The sequence below is a fragment of the Taudactylus pleione genome, unplaced genomic scaffold (genome assembly GCF_031769625.1).
Source record: "Taudactylus pleione unplaced genomic scaffold, aTauple2 ptg000032l, whole genome shotgun sequence".
NCBI lineage: Eukaryota > Metazoa > Chordata > Amphibia > Anura > Myobatrachidae > Taudactylus > Taudactylus pleione.
The window spans coordinates 35837613-35858603 of record NW_028284434.1 but is presented as its reverse complement, the minus strand read 5'-3'; the positions used below and the strand labels follow the sequence as shown (position 1 = coordinate 35858603).

The 20991-nt window shown below is 50.8% G+C and overlaps 1 non-coding gene across 1 annotated transcript; it reads right to left on the bottom strand.

Moving 5' to 3' along the window:
* Window positions 1-723: 723 nt before the first annotated feature.
* LOC148539035 (U5 spliceosomal RNA) lies at window positions 724-840 on the bottom strand. Its single transcript, XR_015871373.1, has one exon. It is a non-coding gene; the product is annotated as a U5 spliceosomal RNA (small nuclear RNA).
* Between the last annotated feature and the right edge of the window lie 20151 nt (window positions 841-20991).

Sequence of the window (20991 nt, the reverse complement as noted above, 5' to 3'; positions counted from 1 at the left end):
AACCCGAACAACCACGCCCGAAACTGATTGTGAGTTTGCAAAATCGCAAAATGCCGTAAAGCCTGATGTGGTTCCCAATTTGGGACATCGTGATGCGCATCCTTTATATACAGAGAAACTCTGCCGGTTCCAAGCTTGCAATGACAGACTGAAGCGACTCCATAGTGAAATGCTACAGTCTAAGATATTGGTTTAAGACTTTAGGTTTAATAGGGGCCTTGTCCGTGGACACCGGCAGACTTGTAGAAAAGAACCTGTGTGGAGTGGAAAGCTCGAAAGCTATTCGGAACCGCACGGAAAGCAAGGTCCCATCGCAGGAGATCCCAGGCGGGATGGGAGACAGTCAGCCACCTGTTGGTCGACTGGTCTTTGATCCTGTCGACGTGTAACTGTATGTGGGCAACCTTTTCCTCTGCCACCCCTAATGTGCGAGGGGGTACCTCTGGCCCTTTAACAAAAAGGATGGGCATGAAAGGAATGAACTGAGGGACCTGTAAGTCCTCCTGCGAAGCATTCAAAGGGAAGAGAGAAGACTTACTTGTCTTGGGATATCCATTTGTCCAGTTCTGGACTAAAAAGCATATGTGAACCGTAGACCCTCAACAGCCCGTTTGGATTCTGCATCCGCCTGCCAAGAGAGTAAGCAGAGAACTCTGCGGGCAGAAATAGCAAAAACGGACATACGAGCACTGACTTGTCTCTCTGGAAACCCTGGTCATTTTTAAAACCTATTAAGCTGGTGCATGAAAATATTGAGACAAAACTCAGTTTTGCTTTTCTCCACAGAAATCTTTAGTAACAGGCGAACGATTTGTGCATTCTAAAGAGAAGCCAGAGCATGTAAACTGCTGACTCACAGAGTTCTGCTAGTAATCGTAACTCTGCTCTGGAAGTATCCAAGCCCGTAATCAACTGGTCCACCCAGCAAATTACAGCATAGATAACCGAAGCGATAACTGGCGTAGGTCTAAACTGGGCTCCTGCTGCAGTGTAAATTGGATCGCAGTGTTGTTCCAAATCACTAGCAGAAGAGTCCTAAATTAACGTAGCGCCTGGCAAAGGAAGCGTTTTCTACAGGAGGAGGTGTTTCCCAATGTTCCATCATGGATGATGGAAATGGATAGCTGGAAGGGAAATGACATGGATTTGGAGCCGCTTATCCAGTTGTTTCCAGGCCACAGAAAGCTGTTCTAGAAGCTCTAGCTGAGCTGCAGGGACTACTTCCTCAGGTACATTAAGGATCTGCCTGACCGCTAGAATTAAAAAGGCTCCACTCCCTGAGAGGCAGATTCTAGGTAGAGCGGCGCAGAGCTGTGAGGGGTTCCTCATTTGACTGGAGGACAGTCGGCAGAGGATGCTTAGTGCAGGCTTATGATAGGCAGTGGAGGACAATGTAGAAGCGGTACACAATCTGTACCAGTTCAGATAGTTGGTTAACCTCCTATTGGTCGTTAATTCAGACATTACAGCCGCCATAACTCCTGCCATGTCAGAGGCCCATGCAGGAGTAGGTGAGACCGCAATAGCCACAGAGGATTATAATGGTATCTATAGTGGGAGGAAACCCACGCAAGCACAGCGAGAACACACAAACTCCACACTACAGGGCGTAGTGCCCCGTCTGCGCTGCCCCTTCGGTTACTAAACAAGCATCACATACAGTAGCGTGGTGCCAGCAGCATTCGGCTTAGTTTGTTGTTACATTTGGAACAAACATTTTCTAATAAGCCATAGTCCAGACATAGGTATATACACATACAGCCACTCACGCAGAATCAGACTCTATGAATAAACAGAGACAGAATACAGAGACAGAATGCTAGTGAGAAACAGAGGAGTTCACACCACTCCTCCCAATAATTCAGATTCCCTGCACTTTGTACACCTCAGTGTTATCTTCACAGCCCCTTTTTGGAAAGGATCCTGTAGAAGGGGTGTGTGCTAGGAGAATCAATCCTTCTGCCCAGTGTGTGGCTTCTGCACTCTCCTGTAACGAGGAGAGTTGCAGGTAGTGTGTTAAAAAACAAAATGGCAGCCACGCTGTTGTAACAGCCACTTGCCACGTATAGGGCTCTATTTACTACAATCCGCATATTGAATGCGGATTGTAGTGTGATATTACCGAGTGAATTCGCTTTGCGAATTCAGGCAATATCACAGGGATTTACTATAAATCCCTTGCAGGGACAGAGCTTGCGATAAAGCTCTGTCCCTGCGTATCCCATCCGCACTCTAGTCGCGGTATTTTCGGAAAAAATACAGCGACTAAGAGCCCGCGCATGCGCCGACCGACCACCGCTACTACCCCCCCACTGACGCTAAGCCCCGCCCCCCGGCGCTAAGCCCCGCCCCCGCGATCACGGACCCCCGCAACCCCCCTTCCCCCACCTGCGACCCCCCCTCCCTTCATTACACTTACCTGCATCCTCCTGGCCTCCGGTGATCTTCTCCGGGCTTCCCGATCAGGTGATCTCCCATACTGCAGTGGGGCCCGATCACCTGATGACCGGGCCCCAGTATACTATGGGAGACCAGCTGACCGGAGAGGAGCCATCATCGGAGGCTCGATCACCGGTCCCTGGATTCAGGTAAGTAAAAAAAAAAAATGTTTAATTTTTTTTTTCTTTTTTTTACAGTAATCAGCTTGCGGTCTGCTTAGACCACATAGCTGATTACTGGTACCGCCTCCCGCCTCTGCTCTCCCTGTTAGAGCAGAGTGGGAGCCCGGTAACCGGGGGAGACCCTGGATAACGCCACCTCCAGGTGGCGTTATTATCACAGGGCTTCCCCCGGTATTTTTTTACAATTTATTTTTAGTAACTGTGGTTGGATCACATTTCCCATTACAATTATGGGAAATGCGATCTGCTTTACTAAAAATAAGTGATACTTAGGGGTTGGAGTAGAATTTTACTAATTCTACTCCAATTGCCCTGTAATAACTACTGGTGAAACTAAAATAATGTGAAAAGGGTGTGAAAACAGCCTTTTTCACTTTATTTTAGTAAAAATAATGTTAATAAATAGAGCCCATAGAGAGATAGAGAGCCCGCCTGGTCCGCCCCTGAGGCATGCAATATGGTTGCTTAATGCTGGCCATATATTAACTATTCCTCTCTGAGTGCCCCGCTACTTGCCGCTCTACTAGCGGGGGGAAGGGCACCTGTGTAACGCTGGCTGCGGCACCTGTCAGCCCCTCTACATTGTAAACTAACGGGGAGAGAGGAGACTTGTTAGATAGAGAGCATAGCGCTGCTCTAACCAGCATTGTAGGGAGAGAGCCCGCGCTGCTAAGCTCCGCCCCCCGTCTTCATCCAGGCTTGCCACGCTAACCTGGCTGCCCACCGCCTAACGGGGGAGCCCAGCGCTCGCAGACTCCTTCAATTTAACAGCCGCTCGCCGCGACTGAAGGAGGAGTGAAGCAGCGCTATAGTGCTGCATACGACATAGGGTGGGCAGGCGCCAGAGGGGGGGGGGAGGGGGGAGACGCGCAGCCATACTCACTGCGCTCCCCGGCGGCTCTCTCAGCTGCAGCACACTCTGCTCTTGTGTTAGAGATGTGCTGTGGTGATAAAGGAGCTGTCAGTGCTTTTTTAATAAGCCCTGTGCACTCCTTCCTGTTCTTCTAAGAACAGGGCGCCAGGTACCCGGACCCCACCTTTAGAGAGGTGGCGAAGGGTACTTAGTAAGTGTAAAAGATGTAGGAAAATAAATAAATATCCTAAATAAAAGAAAACAATAAACATATGTGTTGCTGGAGCACAGCAAATTGTGACCAGCTCCGATGGCACATTTTCTAAACTGAGGGCTGGTGGGGCATAGAGGGGGAGGAGCTTCACACTTCTAAATTAATTAAAGTGCCGGCTCCAGCTATCCATGCCTCTATACCCCAGCGTAAGCACCTCCAGTGTCCCCTAGTGGATGAAAGAGAAAAATCAGCGCCACTACAGTTATAGTGCATGTGTGGTACTACTAATATGCAGGGCAGCCGAGACTTTGGGTGGAATATATATATGTATACATAGGGGTATGAGTCTGGCATTGCAGGAGGGCTTATGTCTCCCCTTCACTCCTGGGCCGTTACAAAGGCCCGGGCCCAGGTAATCTGTACCCGCTCTCTCACCCCCACTTGACATCCCTGTTAATATGCATAAAGAATGCTGCTGATTATTATGTGGGGGGATCACTATAGTTATAGTCAGTGGCGGATCTAACCTAGGGGCTGGGAGGCTGCAGCCCCCCTGTAAAATCCGCCACTTCAGTGAGCCAGTGCAGTCTGTGACTGCACTGGCTTCACTGTGACTGGAGATGGCTTCCCATTGGAAGCGCCACCTGCCAGTCACGCTGAAAACAGGCAGCCAGGGGGAGGTGTCTCCTCCCCTTGGGACTGCTAGTCCAGGCTGCGATCAGCAGAGAGCGGCTTCCGTCGGATGCCGCTGCTCTGCCTTTCGGGCAGCCCTACAGGGCTTCTCAGGGCTGCAAATAATGCAGCCCCGAAAAGCTGGTGATAAGCTTCTCAGTTATAGTTTATAGTACTGACTGGTAATGTGTGTGTAGATAATATGTATGTGGGTTATAAACAGTTATAAGATGGAATTGGCAAATTACTCCTTTAATCTGTAATCAGCAGAAGAAAAATACTAATAGCATTATAATAGTTGGATTACTTTACAAAAATATGTATAAACCATACATCAAATATTTATCACATTTTGCCTACTCTCCAGGAATAACAGGAGACTCCAGAACACCAGGGAAATGTTCAAATCATGGGAAGCTCTCCAGGAAACCTAAGAGATTACACAAGTTTTGCAGATCTGCCCACTTCCCCACAGCTTGTTTTATATGTAATACCTAGCTGAAGTACCAGGCAATGCCCGGGTTTAAATCTTCAAGTTATTAAGTTTTATTATGTGATGTCGTTCAAATTCATCCTGTGGAAGGCCCAGAAAAGGCTGCCTGGGTCAAAGTTCTGCCCGGAGCACTCCGCCGTGAGGTCCGACGGGGACCACAACCACTCTTTTAGGCATCCCAGACCAATTGCCACCCCTCTGTGAAGTTTACATCAAAATTCATCCAGTGGAAGGCCTGGAACAGGCTCCCTGGGTTAAAGTTCTGTACAGCGTACACCAACAGGAGGTCTGACCGGGATCCTAACCCCCTTAAATCTGTCCAGGATCCAACTGGACCACCTCGCGTTGGTCCAGGCTCCCTGGGTCAAAGTTCCTCCTAACGCACTCCGCCGTGAGGTCCGACCGGGACCCCAACCACTCCATTAGGCATCCCAGACTAATTGCCATCCCTCTGTGAAGTTTTCATCGAAATTCATCCAGTGGAAGGTCCAGAACAGACTCCCTGGGTTAAAGTTCTGTCCAGCGTATACCAACAGGAGGTCTGACCGGGACCCTAACCCCCCTTAAGCCTGTCCAGGATCCAACTGGACCACCTCGCACTGGTCCAGGCTCCCTGGGTCAAAGTTCTTGCCGATGCACTCCAACGTGAGGTCCGACCGGGACCCTAACCACTCCATTAGGTGTCCCAGACCAATTGCCATCCCTCTGTGAAGTTTTCATCCAAATCCATCCAATGGAAGGCCCAGAACAGGCACCCTGGGTCAAAGTTCTGCCCACCGGGTCAAACTTCTGCCCAGCATACACCAACAGGAGGACCAACCGGGACCTCAACCCCTAGTATGTCTTCTGGGATCCAATGTTACCACTCTGTAAAGTTTCCATCCAAATCCATCCAGTGGAAGGCTCAGAACAGGCTCCCCGGGTCAAAGTTCTGCCCAGCGTACATCAACTGGAGGTCCAACTGGGACCATAACCCCCTAAACCTGGCCAGGATCCAACGTGACCACCTCACATTGGTTTCATCCCAATTGATGCAGGGGTGTCTGAATGTATAACCGGACAGTCAAACAAACAGACCAATGAATATACTGTATATAAGATTCTCGGCACCACGCCCCCACAGCTCGTTTTCCTACGAACACATCTTTTGTCTGTCCAACTCTAAATGGTCGCCCCTACCCCCTGACCTAGCCTGCCCCCTGAATCCTAATACATCTACCTAAGGAGAGACTGTAACATTGGAATTCCAGATGTAATTAAATTACAAAACAAACCCAGCTCTTTGTTTTATGTAATGTTTAACTCGAAATCTGTATACAGGAGCTGCACGAATTAATATTGTCAATATAATGGATTTAAGACAATTGCTTGAAACAGGAGTGTGCAGTGTCCGTAGCACAGTTTGCCGCTCATGTTATTTCCAGAGACAAACATTACAACAGTTAGCTGTCAGGGTGCGCTAATGTCATCATTTCAAGGACCCAGTCACTCTTCTATATAAAAAAAATGAAATTGGAGATGTCTTCTAACAATGGAACTAAGGTACAGGAAGCTCCTGTGAAGAGATTTAGTAATCCATAAGGAAATAAAGTAGAATAGATTACATGCTGCTTTCAATAAAATAATGAAAACTCCGTTTTCTGAAACAGTTGATCTCACCTAAAGCAATTATTTTTGTTTAGCCTTAGGTATAGATCTGACTAGGAAAATGCCATAGTCCAATAACACATTTGTAGAAATTCCCGCTGATACAGTACGTCAGTATTTCTGTAAACACAGTAAGCGCGTGGAATGAATTAATAACATTTAAAGGATCACTACACCTAAAATACAATCTGCCTTATATAAAAGGCATAATATTGGTTCTAATGGTGCTGTGTTGAAGGCGTCGCTTGCCTTCCCCCGCTGCCCCATGGGCATATCTATAACGGGTGTGAAGTGCGCCAACTTAATCCAGGGGGGCTCACACTGCACCCATAGACTATACTTACCTCTTCTTCAGTGCCACAATCACTCTGAAAGTGGCTCTGGTGCCATTTTACCAAAGATCTACATAATTGCAGTAGACTGGCACATGTACCAGGCTACCAGCGATAGAATGGGCTGCCACATAGAGATGGCACACAGGCTTCTCCTCTCTAAATCCACATCTGCCCTGTCCCAACACACATGACATCATGATGTCGCACAAGCGCCCTGTGCTTTTTATGCAGCAGGGAGCATCTCTACGCACTTCTCACATTGAAAATAGGTACTGTCGGGGCAACAACCGAGCCATTCCCTCATCCGTGCGGCTCGGGCAGCAGCAGCTGGCACACACCCTTCGTTATGGCCCTGGATGGACTTTTGCTTGTTTAACATAGGGCAAGATGCATATGTGCCTAGTAAACCAAAGGGATGCTAAAAAATACACACAAATAATTCTGATGTTGACTGTCTCCGGCATTAGCTTGCCAATTCTTATCGGCTGAAGCACCCTCAAGCTGATAGGTGCTTTCTTTATTGATCAAGCTTATGTTATGTAATTTTTTTGGGTGTGTTGTAACCAGACAGATAGGGGTATTCAATATGGGAGCGATAACATCGTTTTTTTGCGTTAATATCGCACTTATGACGTCATTATCGCAGGTTTTAGTTTTACACCGTATTCAATTTCAAAGACTTATCGCAGTTTTGAAAAGACTTTGATAAAAAATGGTGATAACTTTTCACCATTGAATTGTCGAAGAAAAGTGCAGAATTGGGGTTTAGGGGTGCAGGCTTAAAAAAAATAGCCTGCACCCCTGGGAATGACATTTAAAAAATAACCGTGTCAAAAAAAGTTTTAAAAAAAATAGGGACACCCCAAAAAATTAATTTAAAAATTGGGGTGAAAAAAAAATGGGAAAAAATTGTTTATCAATAGGGAAATAGGTTCAGGACTATTCTGCAAGTATGCGGCAGGTGTTTTCTAGAATAGATTTATAGCGGCAGGTGCACAAATGCAGAATTTTTAAAAACTTACTTTAGGGACTTACAAATATGCTAGTACCCATTTACATGTACCCCAAATTTGATGGGGCAACTTAAAAAAACGAACAAAATAACCTAAGTGCTCTTCTGCATCACTTCTTCAATGTCGGGAAAAAACACCTGCCGCTGCTATTTAAATCCCCGACTTTCATTTAAAGGCTAAAACGGGGGTACCCATAGTGATCCCCCATGTTTTTACAACTTTAGGGGGGTCTTACAATTTTTTTAAGGAAAAATTCGTAACTTTACGCAAATCCAACTTCGGAGTCTCCCGTTTTCGTTAATTTTATATTGAATACGGGGATAAGCGAGCACGCGCTCGATACCTTAACGCAGGTAAAAACTCCGATATGAAACGTTAACTTCGACAGTGAAGTTAACGTTTCATATTGAATATGTTTTACTTGCTGTATTCTACAGGTTCTCAGGCTCAGTCCTCAAGACCCCAAACAGTGCATGTTTTCCAGGTCTCCTCACAGAATTGCAAGTGAAATAATTAGCTCCACCTGTAGATCTTTTAAAATGTGTCAGTGAGTAATGAAACACCTGTGCACCTGCTTGGTGACCTGGCACGTATACTACAGGAACAGATATTGATTCCTACAGCTTAGATAGATGCATCAATACGCTATTTTTATGTGCAACTTTTTATACATAGGGGAGATGTATCAAACCTTGGAAAGAGATAAAGTACCAACCAATCAGCTCCTAACTGACATTTTCAAAACTCAGGGGGATACTTATCAAAGCTTGGAGAAAGTACCAACCAATCAGCTGCTAACTTACATTTTACCGGCTGTGTTTGAAAAATGATAGAAGCTGATTGGTTTGTACTTTATCTCTCTCCACTTTAACTTTCTCCAAAGTTTGATACATATCCCCCCCCCCCCTCCAATTTTGAATGGGTATGCAGGTAACTCAGCATCAACCCCTAAATGCATAATGAAATATATTTATGAACCTGTAAAGAAATTGACATGTAATATCATATTACATTATTATCAACTGTCAGACACTGCTCTTATTCTGTAAGCTGACATAGGACACTACACTGCCCAACACAAACTGACATGATCATAACACATGACAATTCTAATATAAACATAGGACACCACAGCCCCAAACATGACCTATCCACAGATTATGACCATAAAACAGATTATTATTTGTATTATTATGATATATAGAGGAATAGGACCCTTTACCAATATTATAATAATCATAGTAGATTTGTAAGGCGCCCCAATGCTCCGCAGTTTTGAAAAAAGGACATAAAACAGGGACATACAAGGTAGACAAAATAAATGCAGATATGAAAACAAAAAGTAGGGAGTGTCCTGATGATCATAGGAGAGCTTACATTCTTATTGGCAGAAGGGAACAGCTGAAACAAGTACAATGATTGGCTCAGGACGGAGGATTGGGACAGTTGGAAAGGACTTCAGTGAGGGTAGTATAGGTGGAGGCAGAGTAAGTTGTAATAAAGAAACAGGTTTTCACTAGAGATGAGCCGTTCGGTTTTGGCTCAGATCTTCCTACCAAGTGCAGATCTCAGAACAAGGCAAAACGTCATATATCTGGGACATCTGTGCCAAGATGTCAGTGAAAGATGACGTTTTGCCTCATTCTGAGATCTGCACTTGGCGGGAAGATCTGAGCCAAAATTGAACCGCTCATCTCTAGTTTTCAAAGAATGTTTAAAAGTTTGAAGGTCGTGGGAGAGTCAAATTGGCTGTGGTAGCGAATTCCACAATGGAGTAGCCGCACGGAAAAGTCTTGGTAGTGGGAGTGAGAGGTGGTTACCAGAGGTGAGGTACAGGTCGGAGGTAGATCTTAGCAAAGGCAGATTTAGACCTCATGGGTCCCCTAAGCAAGATATCAGTTTTGGGCCCAACTCCCTCAACTGCATGCAAGTTTACACAGACACACTGCCCCATAGCTGCACACACACACACACACACACACTGCCCCATAGCCACACACACACACAGCCCCATAGCCACACACACTGCCCCATAGCCGCACATACACACACACTGCCCCATAGCCGCACATACACACACACACTGCCCCATATCTGCACACACACACACACACTGCCCCATAGCCCCACATACACACACACACTGCCCCATAGCCACACACACACACACACTGCCCCATAGCTGCACACACACACACAGCCCCATAGCTGCACACACACACACACACACACACACACACTGCCCCATAGCTGCACACGCACACACAGCCCCATAGCTGCACACACACACTGCCCCATAGCCACACACACTGCCCCATAGCCGCACATACACACACACTGCCCCATAGCCGCACATACACACACACACTGCCCCATATCTGCACACACACACACACACACACTGCCCCATAGCCCCACATACACACACACACTGCCCCATAGCTGCACACGCACACACAGCCCCATAGCTGCACACACACTGCCCCATAGCCACACGCACACAATGCCCCATAGCCACACACACTGCCCCATAGCCGCACATACACACACACTGCCCCATATCTGCACAAACACACACACATTGCCCCATAGCCCCACATACACAAACACACACACTGCCCCATAGCTGCACACACACACACAGCCCCATAGCTGCACACGGACACACTGCCCCATAGCTGCACACACACACATACTGCCCCCATAGCTGCACACACACATACAAGGCCCCATAGCCACACACACACTACCCCATAGCCGCACACACACACAGACTGCCCCATAGCTACACACACTCACACACACTGCCCCATAGCCGCACACACACACTGGCCCATAGCCGCACACTCACACACTGCCCCATAGCCACACACACACTGCCCCATAGCCGCATACACACACACACACACACTGCCCCATAGCCGCACACACACACTGCCCCATAACTGCACACACACACACAGCCCCATAGCTGCACATACACACACTGCCCCATAGCTGCACACACACACACACATAGACACACTGCCCCCCTAGCCGCACACACACACGCTGCCCACATAGCCGCACACACACACACACTGCCCCATAGCCGCACACACACACTGCCCCATAGCCGCACACACACACACACACTGCCCCCATAGCCGCATACACACACATACACTGCCCCATAGCCAAACACACACTGCCCCATAGCCACACACACACACAGACTGCCCCATAGCCACACACTCACATACACTGCTCCATAGCTGCACACACTGCCCCATAGCCACACACACACACACTGCCCCATAGCCGCACACACACTACCCCATAGCCACACACACACACACTGCCCCATAGCCACACACACATACACACTGCCCTACAGTCGCACACACACACACACACACACTGCCCCATATGCGCACACACACACACTGACCCATAGCCGCACACACACATTGCCCCATAGCCACACACACACACATCCATAAACACACACTGCCCCATAGCAGCACACACACACTGCCCCATAGCCACACACACACACAGTCCCATAGCTGAACACACACACACTGCCCCTCAGCCGCACACACACACATACTGCCCCCATAGCCGCACACACACGCATACACTGCCCCATAGCCACACACACACTGCCCCATAGCTGCACACACACACAGACTGCCCCATAGCCACACACACTCACACACACTGCCCCATAGCCGCACACACACACTGCCCCATAGCCGTACACTCACACACTGCCCCATAGACACACACACACTGCCCCATAGCCACACACACACACACTGCCCCATAGCTGCACACACACACACACACTGCCCCATAGCCGCACACACACACACACTGCCCCATAGCTGCACACACACACACAGCCCCATAGCTGCACACGCACACACTGCGCCATAGCCGCACACTCACACACTGCCCCATAGACACACACTGCCCCATAGACACACACACAGACACACTGCCCCATAGCCGCACACACACACACACACTGCCCCATAGCCGCATACACACACACTGCCCCATAGCTACACACACACACACAGCCCCATAGCTGCACACGCACACACTGCCCCCATAGCTGCACACACACATACACTGCCCCATAGCCACACACACACTGCTCCATAGCCGCACACACACACAGACTGCCCCATAGCCATACACACTCACACACACTGCCCCATAGCCGCACACTCACACACTGCCCCATAGCCGCACACTCACACACTGCCCCATAGCCACACACACACTGCCCCATAGCCACACACACTGCCCCATAGCCGCACACACACACACTGCCCCATAGCCGCACACACACACTGCCCCATAACTGCACACACACAGCACCATAGCTGCACACACACACAGTGCCCCATAGCTGCACACACACACACACACACACACACACTGCCCCCCTAGCCGCACACACACTCTGCCCAATAGCCGCACACACACACACTGCCCCATAGCCGCACACACACAGACACACTGCCGTATAGCCACACACACACTGCCCCATAGCTGCACACACACACAGACTGCCCCATAGCCACACACACTCACACACACTGCCCCATAGCCGCACGCACACACATCCCCATAGCCAAACACACACACAGCCCCATAGCTATAAACACACACTGCCCCATAGCAGCACACACACACAGACTGCCCCATAGCCGCACACACACACAGTCCCATAGCTGCAAACACACTGCCCCACAGCCGCACACACACACATACTGCCCCCATAGCCGCATACACACACATACACTGCCCCATAGCTACGCACACACTGCCCCATAGCCGCACACACACACAGACTGCCCCATAGCCACACACACACACACACTCACATACACTGCTCCATAGCCACACACACACACTGCCCCATAGCCGCACACACACACAGACTGCCCCATAGCCACACACACACACACACTCACATACACTGCTCCATAGCCACACACACACACTGCCCCATAGCCGCACACTCACACACTGCCCCATAGCCACACACACACACACTGCCCCATAGCCGCACACACACACTGCCCCATAGCCACACACACACACACTGCCCCATAGCTGAACACACACACTGCCCCATAGCCGCACACACACACACACACTGCCCCCATAGCTGCATACACACACATACACTGCCCCATAGCCAAACACACACTGCCCCATAGCCGCACACACACACAGACTGCCCCATAGCCACACACTCACATACACTGCTCCATAGCCGCATACACACACTGCCCCATAGCCGCACACTCACACACTACCCCATAACCACACACACACACACTGCCCCATAGCCACACACACACTGCCCCATAGCCGCACACACACACTACCCCATAGCCACACACACACACACACTGCCCCATAGCCACATACACACTGCCCTAAAGTCGCACACACACACACACTGCCCCATATGCGCACACACACACACTGACCATTAGCCGCACACACACATTGCCCCATAGCCACACACACACACATCCATAAACACACACTACCCCATAGCAGCACACACACACACACTACCCCCATAGCCGCACACACACACTGCCCCATAGCCACACACACACACACACACACAGTGCCATAGCTGAACACACACACACTGCCCCTCAGCCGCGCACACACACATACTGCCCCCATAGCCGCACACACACGCATACACTGCCCAATAGCAACACACACACTGTCCCATAGCTGCACACACACACAGACTGCCCCATAGCCACACACACTCACGCACACTGCCCCATAGCCGCACACACACACTGCCCCATAGCCGTACACTCACACACTGCCCCATAGACACACACACACACTGCCCCATAGCCACACACACACACACTGCCCCATAGCTGCACACACACACACACTGCCCCATAGCCACACACACACACTGCCCCATAGCTGCACACACACACACAGCCCCAAAGCTGCACACGCACACACTGCGCCATAGCCGCACACTCACACACTGCCCCATAGACACACACACACACTGCCCCATAGCCACACACACTGCCCCATAGCCGCACACACACACACACACTGCCCCATAGCCGCATACACACACACTGCCCCATAGCTGCACACACACACACAGCCCCATAGCTGCACACGCACACACTGCCCCCATAGCTGCACACACACACACACACATACTGCCCCCATAGATGCACACACACATCCACTGCCCCATAGCCACACACACACACACACACACAGACTGCCCCATAGCCACACACACTCACACACACTGCCCCATAGACACACATACACACTGCCTCATAGCCACAAACACACACACACACTGCCCCATAGCTGCACACACACAGCCCCATAGCTGCACACGCACACACTGCCCCATAGCCGTACACTCACACACTGCACCATAGACACACACACACACTGCCCTATAGCCACACACACACACACACACACACACTGCCCCATAGCCACCCACACACACACACACACACTGCCCCATAGCTGCACACACACACACAGCCCCATAGCTGCACATGCACACTGCACCCAATAGCTGCACACAGACACACATATACTGCCCCCATAGCTGCACACACACTGCCCCATAGCCGCACACACACACAGACTGCCCCATAGCCACACACACACACACTCACATACACTGCTCCATAGCCGCACACACACACTGCCCCATAGCCGCACACACACACTGCCCCATAGCCACACACACACACACACTGCCCCATAGCCACACACACACATACTGCCCCATAGCCGCACACACACACACACACACACATTACCCCATAGCTGCACACACACACACAGCCCCATAGCTGCACACACACACACTGCCCCATAGCTGCACACACACACACAGCCCCATAGCTGCACACACACACACTGCCCCATAGCCGCACACACACACTGCCCCATAGCCGCACACACACACTGCCCCATAGCAGAGTTGCCTACCTTTTCAGATCTCTTCCCGGGGAGAAGCCCGGGTAAGAGAAGCAGGAGGGGGGTGATGGGAGCGGGGCCTGACTATTCGCGTCATTAAGCCCCGCCCCCTCGTGGTAAAATTGCCGCTATTGGCTACAATTTGCATAGGGGGCGGGGTCAAATGACATGATTCATGTAGAATCATATTTTAAGCCCCGCCCCCTACACGGAGACCCGCGATCGCCGCGGATATTCTCCTCATTCTGCCCACTTCACTAGGAAGTGGGCAGAATGTGGGAGAAATGCCTATCCTTCCAGGGGTGCGGGGGGTTACCTGAAAAATCGGGAGCCTCCCGCGAGAACCGGGAGGGTAGGCATGTATGCCCCATAGCCGCACACACACACACACACACTGCCCCATAGCCACACAGACACACACACACACTGTCCCATAGCCGCACACACACACACACTGCCCCCATAGCCGCACACACGCACACACTGCCCCATAGCCGCACACACACACTGCCCCATAGCCGCACACACACTGCCCCATAGCCACACACACACTGCTCAATAGCTGCACACACACACACATTGTCCCATACGCACACACTCACACACACTTCCCCATAGCCGCACACACACACTGCCCCATAGCCGCACACACACACTGCCCCATAGCCGCACACACACACTGCCCCATAGCCACACACACACACACAGTGCCATAGCTGAACACACACACACTGCCCCTCAGCCGAACACACACACACACTGCCCCCATAGCCGCACACACACGCATACACTGCCCCATAGCCACACACACACTGTCCCATAGCTGCACACACACACAGACTGCCCCATAGCCACACACACTCACGCACACTGCCCCATAGCCGCACACACACACTGCCCCATAGCCGTACACTCACACACTGCCCCATAGACACACACACTGCCCCATAGCCGCACACACACACACACTGCCCCATAGCCGCATACACACACACTGCCCCATAGCTGCACACACACACAGCCCCATAGCTGCACACGCACACACTGCCCCCATAGCTGCACACACACACACACACATACTGCCCCCATAGATGCACACACACATCCACTGCCCCATAGCCACACACACACACAGACTGCCCCATAGCCACACACACTCACACACACTGCCCCATAGACACACATACACACTGCCTCATAGCCACAAACACACACACACACTGCCCCATAGCTGCACACACACAGCCCCATAGCTGCACACGCACACACTGCCCCATAGCCGTACACTCACACACTGCACCATAGACACACACACACACTGCCCTATAGCCACACACACACACACACACTGCCCCATAGCCACACACACACACACACACACACTGCCCCATAGCTGCACACACACACACAGCCCCATAGCTGCACATGCACACTGCCCCCAATAGCTGCACACAGACACACATATACTGCCCCCATAGCTGCACACACACTGCCCCATAGCCGCACACACACACAGACTGCCCCATAGCCACACACACACACTCATATACACTGCTCCATAGCCGCACACACACACTGCCCCATAGCCGCACACACACACTGCCCCATAGCCACACACACACACACACTGCCCCATAGCCACACACACACATACTGCCCCATAGCCGCACACACACACACACACACATTACCCCATAGCTGCACACACACACACAGCCCCATAGCTGCACACACACACACTGCCCCATAGCCGCACACACACACTGCCCCATAGCCGCACACACACACTGCCCCATAGCAGAGTTGCCTACCTTTTCAGATCTCTTCCCGGGGAGAAGCCCGGGTAAGAGAAGCAGGAGGGGGGTGATGGGGGCGGGGCCTGACTATTCGCGTCATTAAGCCCCGCCCCCTCGTGGTAAAATTGCCGCTATTGGCTACAATTTGCATAGGGGGCGGGGTCAAATGACATGATTCATGTAGAATCATGTTTTAAGCCCCGCCCCCTACACGGAGACCCGCGATCGCCGCGGGTATTCTCCTCATTCTGCCCACTTCACTAGGAAGTGGGCAGAATGTGGGAGAAATGCCTATCCTTCTGGGGGTGCGGGGGGTTACCTGAAAAATCGGGAGCCTCCCGCGAGAACCGGGAGGGTAGGCATGTATGCCCCATAGCCGCACACACACACACACACACTGCCCCATAGCCACACAGACACACACACACACACTGTCCCATAGCCGCACACACACACACACACTGCCCCCATAGCCGCACACACGCACACACTGCCCCATAGCCGCACACACACACTGCCCCATAGCCGCACACACACTGCCCCATAGCCACACACACACTGCTCAATAGCTGCACACACACACACATTGTCCCATACGCACACACTCACACACACTTCCCCATAGCCGCACACACACACTGCCCCATAGCCGCACACACACACTGCCCCATAGCCGCACACACACACTGCCCCATAGCCACACACACACACACAGTGCCATAGCTGAACACACACACACTGCCCCTCAGCCGAACACACACACACACTGCCCCCATAGCCGCACACACACGCATACACTGCCCCATAGCCACACACACACTGTCCCATAGCTGCACACACACACAGACTGCCCCATAGCCACACACACTCACGCACACTGCCCCATAGCCGCACACACACACTGCCCCATAGCCGTACACTCACACACTGCCCCATAGACACACACACACACTGCCCCATAGCCACACACACACACACTGCCCCATAGCTGCACACACACACACACACTGCCCCATAGCCACACACACACACTGCCCCATAGCTGCACACACACACACAGCCCCAAAGCTGCACATGCACACACTGCGCCATAGCCGCACACTCACACACTGCCCCATAGACACACACACACACACTGCCCCATAGCCACACACACACACACTGCCCCATAGCCGCACACACACACACACACTGCCCCATAGCCGCATACACACACACACTGCCCCATAGCTGCACACACACACACACAGCCCCATAGCTGCACACACACACACTGCCCCCATAGCTGCACACACACACACATACTGCCCCCATAGCTGCACACACACATCCACTGCCCCATAGCCACACACACACACAGACTGCCCCATAGCCACACACACACACTGCCCCATAGCTGCACATACACAGCCCCATAGCTGCACACGCACACACTGCCCCATAGCCGTACACTCACACACTGCACCATAGACACACACACACACTGCCCTATAGCCACACACACACACACTGCCCCATAGCTGTACACACACATGGCCCCCATAGCCACACACACACATTGTCCCGTAACCGCATACATACACATACGCATACATCCTCCGTGGACTATAGCAGGAGAAGGTGGGTGATGGAAACATCAAACACCCCCCTCCCCCTACACCAATGGACATTGCACCAGACTTATGGAAAAAGTTGCTTGACCGTGAGTGCCGATGCCAGTGCATCTGCTGCAAAAGCCCGCATCTGACTAGCCACACCCCTGTTACCTCCCAGGAACGCATACCAAAATTGCCTCTCTCTGCTTCCAAATTCTCTCTGAGTCTTCCGGCGGTGACCATCAGGACGCATGCGCGGTGCGACTTGAACGCATGAATAAATAAAGATTTCAATCCTAACAGCTGGTTCATAGATGGAGGCTTGGCCACCCCCTTCAATACTAATCTAAAAAAATACAACATCTATATGATTTCCCTTATGTTTAAATTAGGGGTGAGCGGGTTCGGATTTCTGAAATCCGAACCCCCCCGAGCCCCCCCGATCCGAGTCCGATCCGAGTCAGGCTCGACTTTTCCCGCCTGACTCGGATTCTGAAATCGAGGCAAAACGTCATCTTCCCGCCTTCCGAGTCTCGCGGGTTTTGGATCCTATATAAGGTACCCACGTCGGCGCCATTTTCTCACTCGGCTGTGGACAGTGAAGAGGGAGGGTGGGAGTTAGGGCTGTGTAGTGTAGTGTAGTGTAGTGTAGTGCTGCTGTTGTCCACTACTTCAAAGTCCATAGGGGCTGGCTGTGTTGTGCTGTGCTGCTGTTGTTAATAGGGGCTGTGTCCACTACTTCAAAGTCCATAGGGGCTGGCTGGACTGTGTTGTGCAGTCAGTTCTCCATAGGGGCTGTGTCCACTCCAAAGTCCTGTGCAGTGTCCCAGTCCTAAAGAGGTGCTGTAGTGTTGTCCAGGGGGTGCTCTGTCCATCAGGGGTGCTCCCCCCAAGTGCTAAAAAAATAATATATTTTCTGTGTTTGTGAATTGTGTGCGCAGTAGCCGCACGTGCATCAACAAAGTAGTGCCAAGCGTGCGCCTGTGTCATAAGTAAAGGGCCGGCTGGCTTGACCGTTAAAGGGTGCTGTAACCCCCGAAAGTACACTCCAGTCCAAACCAAAAAAAAATTATTTTCTGTGTTTGTGAATTGTGTGCGCAGTAGCCGCACGTGCATCAACAAAGTAGTGCCAAGCGTGCGCCTGTGTCATAAGTAAAGGGCCGGCTGGCTTGACCGTTAAGGGTGCTGTAACCCCCGAAAGTACACTCCAGTCCAAACCAAAAAAATATATATTTTCTGTGTTTGTGAATTGTGTGCGCAGTAGCCGCACGTGCATCAACAAAGTAGTGCCAAGCGTGCGCCTGTGTCATAAGTAAAGGGCCGGCTGGCTTGACCGTTAAGGGTGCTGTAACCCCCGAAAGTACACTCCAGTCCAAACCCAAAAAAAAATTATTTTCTGTGTTTGTGAATTGTGTACGCAGTAGCCGCACGTGCATCAACAAAGTAGTGCCAAGCGTGCGCCTGTGTCATAAGTAAAGGGCCGGCTGGCTTGACCGTTAAGGGTGCTGTAACCCCCGAAAGTACACTCCAGTCCAAACCAAAAAAAAAATTATTTTCTGTGTTTGTGAATTGTGTGCGCAGTAGCCGCACGTGCATCAACAAAGTAGTGCCAAGCGTGCGCCTGTGTCATAAGTAAAGGGCCGGCTGGCTTGACCGTTAAGGGTGCTGTAACCCCCGAAAGTACACTCCAGTCCAAACCAAAAAAAAAATTATTTTCTGTGTTTGTGAATTGTGTGCGCAGTAGCCGCACGTGCATCAACAAAGTAGTGCCAAGCGTGCGCCTGTGTCATAAGTAAAGGGCCGGCTGGCTTGACCGTTAAAGGGTGCTGTAACCCCCAAAGTACACTCCAGTCCAAACCAAAAAAAAAATTATTTTCTGTGTTTGTGAATTGTGTGCGCAGTAGCCGCATGTGCATCAACAAAGTAGTGCCAAGCGTGCGCCTGTGTCATAAGTAAAGGGCCAGCTGGCTTGACCGTTAAAGGGTGCTGTAACCCCCAAAGTACACTCCAGTCCAAACCAAAAAAAAATATATTTTCTGTGTTTGTGAATTGTGTGCGCAGTAGCCGCACGTGCATCAACAAAGTAGTGCCAAGCGTGCGCCTGTGTCATAAGTAAAGGGCCGGCTGGTTTGACCGTTAAAGGGTGCTGTAACCCCCAAAAGTACACTCCAGTCCAAACCAAAAAAAAAATTATTTTCTGTGTTTGTGAATTGTGTGCGCAGTAGCCGCACGTGCATCAACAAAGTAGTGCCAAGCGTGCGCCTGTGTCATAAGTAAAGGGCCGGCTGGCTTGACCGTTAAGGGTGCTGTAACCCCCGAAAGTACACTCCAGTCCAAACCAAAAAAAAAATTATTTTCTGTGTTTGTGAATTGTGTGCGCAGTAGCCGCACGTGCATCAACAAAGTAGTGCCAAGCGTGCGCCTGTGTCATAAGTAAAGGGCCGGCTGGCTTGACCGTTAAAGGGTGCTGTAACCCCCAAAGTACACTCCAGTCCAAACCAAAAAAAAAATTATTTTCTGTGTTTGTGAATTGTGTGCGCAGTAGCCGCATGTGCATCAACAAAGTAGTGCCAAGCGTGCGCCTGTGTCATAAGTAAAGGGCCAGCTGGCTTGACCGTTAAAGGGTGCTGTAACCCCCAAAGTACACTCCAGTCCAAACCAAAAAAAAATATATTTTCTGTGTTTGTGAATTGTGTGCGCAGTAGCCGCACGTGCATCAACAAAGTAGTGCCAAGCGTGCG